This window comes from Sapajus apella, unplaced genomic scaffold (genome assembly GCF_009761245.1).
Source record: "Sapajus apella isolate SASKATOON/1434 unplaced genomic scaffold, GSC_monkey_1.0 scaffold19, whole genome shotgun sequence".
In the NCBI taxonomy this organism is placed as follows: domain Eukaryota; kingdom Metazoa; phylum Chordata; class Mammalia; order Primates; family Cebidae; genus Sapajus; species Sapajus apella.
Window position 1 is genome coordinate 4,904,674 of NW_022436959.1, and position 7,243 is coordinate 4,911,916.

A 7,243-nucleotide genomic window follows, 5' to 3' on the forward strand; every position below is an offset into this window, starting at 1 on the left:
GTTTTCTTCTAGGGTTTTTATGGTGTTAGGTCTTATGTTTAAGTCTTTAATCCATCTGGAGTTAATTTTAGTGTAAGGTGTCAGGAAGGGGTCCAGTTTCTGCTTTCTGCACATGGCTGGCCAGTTTTCCCAACATCATTTATTAAACAAGGAATCCTTTCCCCATTGCTTGTTTTTGTCAGGCTTGTCAAAGATCAGATGGTTGTAGTTGTGTGGTGTTGCCTCTGAGGACTCTGCTCTGTTCCATTGGACTATATCTCTGTTTTGGTACCTGTACCATGCTCTTTTGATTACTGTAGCCTTGTAGTATAGTTTGAAGTCAGGTAGCGTGATGCCTCCAGCTTTGTTCTTTTTGCTTAGAATTGACTTGGCTATGTGGGCTGTCTTTTGGTTCCATATGAATTTTAAGGTGTTTTTTTCCAGTTCTGTGAAGAGGGTCATAGGTAGCTTGATGGGGGATAGCATTGAATCTATAAATTACTTTGGGTAGTATGGCCATTTTCACAACATTGATTCTTCTTGCCTGATTGCTCTGGCTAGAACTTCCAATACTATATCAAATACGAGTAGTGAGAGAGAGCATCTTTGTCTAGTGCCAGATTTCAAAGGGAAAGCTTCCAGTTTTTGCCCATTCAGTATGACATTGGCTGTGGGTTTGTCGTAAATAGCTTTTATTATTATTATTATTATTATTATCATCACTTTTTGACATGATGCATTTTATTATGCTTTTAAAAACTGTACAAAGAGCACATGTGCATGAGTTTAAAAACAAAGGGAATGTAGGATGTGAAAAAAGAAATACAAAATAAATCTGAGACATAAAACAAAAAAATGTCATTCTGTGAATTGAAATTAAAAGGTATTTTGCTTACTAAAAAAGTTTTATTTCAATATTTAAGTCTTCTGATTACGAATACAGCACAAGACTTTCCTCACCTAATGGTTAACACATCAGACTCAGTCTCACTGAAGAGAGGATGAATCATGACATTACCTTACTGGCCACAGGCAGGTGACTAAATGTGCATGGATATGGTACAATGTCTGTGAGGTATTACGATAAATAAATCTTTATTAGCTGTTCAATAAAGTCAGCAGTGAGCATCACCATTTTATTGTCAACAGGGAGGCTCCATTTCTAGCCTCCTTTTGCCTCCGGTGACTTTCTGTGAGAGTTTTTCACATTTAACAAAAGTAGTACTCATAGTTCTAAAAGTGGTTTCTCACTGTCCTGTTTTTCTTCAGCTTCGTCAGATCCTGCTTCAGATTCAGGAGGGGAATAAAACTGATCATCAGAAAGACCACCAGGTGTAAGTGCTTCCCTCTCTGAAGCATCCTGAACTATCAGGTGTCTGTTTTCTTCTGCTTCTTGAGGTAACACTTTGAAATCCAGGAACCACGTCTCAATCCAGGCAAGGATGAATGAAATGATGGGCAGCACATAGCCAAAAGCCCCTTGAGAGAAAAGCTTTGAAAGGATCACTTTTGCTAGTAAAAAGGCACTGGTCACTGCCGTTGTCAACGCTATTGCCCACCAATGGCACAGTCTGTACACAGCGTATGCAAGTATTAATATTTTAAATTGAAAAACTGCCAAAAGAAATGTATCAAAATATGAAAAGTAGTAGTCATACTGCACCACCTCTTTCTCTAACGTATTCTTAATGCCTCCATTCACATTTAATTCTAGTATCCACAGTAATGTTACAAATAAGAGGTCAAAGGTGACAAACAGAAAGTCCTCCTGACATTAGATATGCCTTTCTTTTCCCTTCCCTCATAGGACTCAATTCTGGCCATGAGTTGTGTGGGGTTGATGTAATGGATGTCTCGCAGAGAAGCATGGGAGCCCTGGCTCCGGTTGAGAGCATTCTCCATGTTTTCTGGCAGGTGGTTATCCTGGGTTACAGGAACCTTCTTCCAACCTCACCATCCCTAAAGAGAGGACACCTCAAAGGGTGGTTCCGGGGATGGCCACCCCAGGCTGGCCTGGGGACTGCAGCTCCGCGGTCATGCCGGGACCTGAGGGGCGGGGCTCGGCAGGGAGGGACCCAGGACCCAGTACGCAGGGCAACACACAGCCCACCGCCCGCACCCAGCAGCCGTCGCTTTTATTATTTTGAGATACGTTCTGTTGATACCTAGTTTATTGAGAGATTTTAGCATAAAGCGCTGTTGAATTTTGTGGAAGGCCTTCTCTGCATCTATTGAGATAATCATGTGGTTTTTGTCTTTGGTTTTGTTTATGTGGTGAATTACGTTTATAGACTTGCATATGTTGAACCAGACTTCCATCCCGAGGAAGCCTACTTGATCGTGATGGATAAGTGTTTTGATGTGCTGATGCAATTGGTTTCCCAGTATTTTATTGAAGATTTTTGCATCTATGTTTATCATAGATATTGGCCTGAAGTTTTCTTTTCTTGTTGAGTCTTTGCCGGGTTTTGGTATCAGGATGATGCTAGTCTCATAAAATGATTTGGGGAGGCTTCCCTCTTTCTGGATTGTTTGGAATAGTTTCAGAAGGAGTGGTACCAGCTCCTCTTTGTATGTCTGGTAGAATTCAACTGTGAACTCATCTGGACCTGGGCTTTTTTTGGTTGGTAGGCTATTAATTGCTGCCTCACCCTCAGCCCTTGTTATTGGTCTATTCAGGGTTTGGACTTCTTCCTAGTTTAGGCTTGGGAGGGTGCAAGTGCCCAGGAATTTATCCATTTCTTCCAGGTTTACTGGTTTATGTGCATAGAATTGTTTGTAGTAATCTCTGATAGTGGTTTGTATTTTTGTGGAATCTGTGGTGATATCCCCTTTATCATTTTTTATTGCATCTTTTTGATTCTTCTCTCTTTTCTTTTTTATTAATCTGGATAGTGGTCTATTTTGTTGATCTTTTCAAAAAACCAGCTCCTGGATTTATTGGTTTTTTGAAGGGTTTTTTGTGTCTCTATCTCCTTCAGTTCTGCTTTGATCTTAGTTATTTCTTGTCTTCTGCTAGCTTTTGAATTTTTTTGATCTTGCTTCTCTAGCTCTTTCAATTTTGATGATAGGGTGTCGATTTTAGGTCTTTCCTTGCTTCTTGTGTGGGCATTTATTGCTATAAATTTTTCTCTAGACACTGCTTTAAATGTGTCCCAGAGATTCTGGTACATTGTGTCTTTGTTCTCGTTGGTTTCAAAGAACATCTTTATTTCTTCCTTCATTTCATTGTTTATCCAGTCAACATTCAAGAGCCAGTTGTTCTGTTTCCATGAAGTTGTGCGGTTCTGAGTTAGTTTCTTAATCATGAGTTCTAATTTGATTGCCCTGTGGTCTGAGAAACTGTTTGTTATGATTTCCATTCTTTTGCATTTGCTGAGGAGTGATTTACTTCCAATTATGTGGTCAATTTTAGAGTAGGTGTGATGTGGTGCTGAGAAGAATGTATATTCTGTGGATTTGGGGTGGAGAGTTCTGTAAATGTCTATTAGGCTTGCTTGGTCCAGATCTGAGTTCAAGTCTTGGATATCCTTGTTAATTTTCTGTCTCGTTGATCTGTCTAATATTGACAGTGAAGTGTAAAATTCTCCCACTATTATTGTGTGGGAGTCTAAGTCTCTCGTATTGTCATTAAGAACTTGCTTTATGTATCTGGGTGCTTCTGTATTGGGTACGTATATATTTAGGATCATTAGCTTTTCTTTTTTTTTTTTTTAATTTTTTACCTATTTGGAGAGAATAACATTAGCTCTTCTTGTTGCATTGATCCTTTTGCCATTATGTAATGCCCTTCTTTGTCTGTTTTGATCTTTGTTAAAGTCTATTTTATCAGAGATTAGGATTGCAACTCCTCCTCTTTTTTGCTCTCTATTTGCTTGGTAAATCTTTCTCCATCCCTTTATTTTGAGCCTATGTGTGTCCTTGCACATGAGATGGGTTTCCTGGATACAGCACACTGATGGGTTTTGACTTCTTATCCAATTCGCCAGTCTGTGTCTTTTGATTGGGGCATTTAGCCCATTTACATTTAAGGTTAATATTGTTATGTGTGAATTTGATCCTGCCATTTTGATGCTAGCTGGTTGTTTTGCCTATTAGTTGATGCAGTTTCTTCATTGTATCGATGCTGTTTACCATTTGATATGTTTTGGAGTGGCTGGTACTGGTTGTTCCTTTTTATGTTTAATGCTTCTTTCGGAAGCTCCTGTAAGGCAAGTCTGGTGGTGATGAAATCTCTGAGCAATTGCTTGTTCGTAAAGGATTTTATTTCTCCTTCGCTTATGAAGCTTAGTTTGGCTGGATATGAAATTCTAGGTTGAAAGTTCTTTTCTTTAAGGATGTTGAATATTGGCCCCACTCTCTTCTGGCTTGTAGGGTTTCTGCTGAGAGATCTGCTGTGAGTCTGATGGGCTTCCCTTTGTAGGTAACCTGATCTTTCTCTCTGGCTGCCCTTAGCATTTTTTCCTTCATTTCAACCCTGGTGAATCTCACAATTATGTGCCTTGGGGTTCCTCTTCTTAATGAATATCTTTGTGGTGTTCTCTGTATTTCCTGGACTTGAATATTGGCCTGCCTTGCTAGGTTGGGGAAGTTCTCCTGGATAACATCGTGAAGAGTATTTTCCAGCTTGGATTCATTCTCTCCGTTACATTCAGATACACCTATCAAACATACATTAGGTCTTTTGACATAATCCCATATTTCTTGGAGGCTTTGTTCATTTCTTTTTACTCTTTTTTCTCTAACCTTGCCTTCTCATTTTATTTCATTGAGTTGATCTTCAGTCTGTGATATCCTTTCTTCTGCTTGGTCGATTTGGCTATTGAAACTTGTGTATGCTTCGTGAAGTTCTCGTATTGTGTTTTTCGGCTCCATCAATTCATTTATATTCATCTCTAAGCTGTTTATTCTCGTTAGCATTTTGTCAAACCTTTTTTCAATGTTCTTAGTTTCTTTGCATTGCCTTAGAATATGTTCTTTTAGATCAGAGAAGTTTGTTATTACCCACCTTCTGAAGCCTGTTTCTGTCAATTCATGAGACTCATTCTGCATCTAGCCTTGTTCCCTTGCTGGTGAGGAGTTGTGATCCCTTGGAGGAGGAGAGGCATTCTGGTTTTGGGTATTTTCATCCTTTTTGCACTGGTTTCTTCCCATCTTTGTGGATTTATCTACCTGTGGTTTTTGTAGTTGGTGACTTTCTGATGGGGTCTCTGTGTGGATGTCCTTTTTGTTGATGATGAAGTTATTTCTTTCTGTTTTTCAGTTTTCCTTCTAACAATCAGGCCCCTCTGCTGTAGGACTTCTGGAGGTCTACTCCAGACTGCTTGCCTGGGGATCACCTGCAGTGTCTGCAGAACAGTAAGGATTGATGCCAGCTTCTTTTTCTGTTATCTTTGTCTCAGAAGGATACCTGCCAGATGTCAGCCTGAGCTCTCCTTTATGAAGTGTCTCTTTGAATATATGGGGGTCGAGGAGCTGTGTGATGAGACAGCCTGTCCCTTATAGAAGCTCAAGTGCTGAGCTGTGAGCTCCATTGTTCCGTTTAGAGCTGCTGGGCAGGTGTGTTCAAGTCTGCTGCAGCAGAACTCAAAACTGCCTTTTTTTCCCAGATGCTCTGGGAAGGTGGGGCTTTATTTATAAGTTCCTGATGTGCTGCTGCCTTTTTCAGAGATCACGTGCCCAGCGAGGAGATAGCCTAGTCACAGCCTGCAAGCAGAGGTATTGCTGAGCTGCCATGGGCTCTGCCCAGCTGCTGTGTGAACTTCCTTGCAGTTTTGTTTATAGAGGTATAGTTAGAATTGCCCTTCACTTTGGGAGTCTGAGGCTGGCGGATCACAAGGTCAGGAGATTAAGACCATCCTGGCTAACATGGTGAAACCCTGTCTCTACTAAAAATACAAAAAATTACCCACGGGTGATGGTATGCACCTGTAATCCCAGCTACTCAGGAGACTGAGGCAGGTGAATTGCTTGTACCCGGGAGGCAGAGGTTGCAGTGAGTGGAGATTGTGCTATTGCATTCCAGCCTGGGTGACAGAGTGAGACTCTGTCTCAAAAAAAAATTGTGGTAGGCTGGGCACAGTGGCTTGTCCTTTAAACTTAGCACTTTGGGAGGATCATTTTATCCCAAGGGTTCAAGACCAGACAGGTGAGACTTTATCTATTAATAAAAAAGGCATGGAGCTGCTGGCCTGTGTTCCCATCTACTCAGGAGGCTGAGGCAAGAGGATTGCTTGAGCCCAGAGGTTAAGGCTGCAGTGAGCCATGATCACACCACTGCACTCTAGCATGGGCAAGCAAGTGAGACCTTGTCTCGAAAAAAGAAAAAATTGGGGTAAAATGCACATAACATAAAATTTACAGTCTTAACCTTTTTAAAGCATATGGTTTGGTGATATTAGTACCTCCACAGTGTTGTGTAACCATCACCACAATCCATTTCCAGAACTTTTTCATCTTCCCAAATGGAAATTCTGTTCCCATTAAACAGTAACTTCCCATTCTGGCTCCCACTACCACCTGGTAACCAGCATTCTACTTCCTGTCTCTGAAAATTTGACTACTCTGGGTGCCTCATATGAGTGGAATTGAGGTAGGAGGCAGCACTCAACTTCGGAGACAGGGTTCAAGCTCCAGACCGGATTGAAGAATAGCTGACACAGGGAAGAGGCGAAAACACCTTTCCATAAGACAGAACCATTGTCAGCTTACCATTGCCATGAAAACACCTGGAAGTTACCACCCATTTCCATGGCAATGACCCAGTGACCCAGAAATTATAGAAATTTCTATAAATAGGAATTTCTATAAATTCCTATTTATAGAAATTTCTGCATAATCTGCCCCTTAACTTGTGTGTGTGTGTGTGTGTGTGTGTGTGTGTGTGTGTGTGTGTATATATATATATATATATAATTTATTTATTTTTCTTTTTTAAGATGGGGTTTCACCATGATGGCGAGGCTGGTCTTGAACTCCTGACCTCAGGTGATCCACCCACCTCAGCCTCCCAAAGTGCTAGGATTACAGGCGTGAGCCACTGCTCCTGGCTCTAATTTGCATATATTAAAAGTGAGTATGAATGTGACTGCAGATCTGCCTCTGAGCTGCTACTCTAGACACACAGCCTGTGGGGTAGCTCCACCCACAAGGAGCAGTGCCTCTGCTCCTGCTGTGCACTGCCACTTCAATAAAAGTTGCTAACACTGCCAGCTTACCCTTGAATTCTCTCCTGGGCAAAGCCAAGACCCTTAGTTGTGGGCTA

The 7,243-nt window shown here is 41.1% G+C and overlaps 1 pseudogene across 1 annotated transcript; it reads right to left on the reverse strand.

Moving 5' to 3' along the window:
• Positions 1–702: 702 nt before the first annotated feature.
• LOC116557374 lies at positions 703–1,929 on the reverse strand (annotated as a pseudogene). Its single transcript, XR_004271485.1, has one exon. The product of XR_004271485.1 is annotated as an STARD3 N-terminal-like protein pseudogene (transcript).
• Between the last annotated feature and the right edge of the window lie 5,314 nt (positions 1,930–7,243).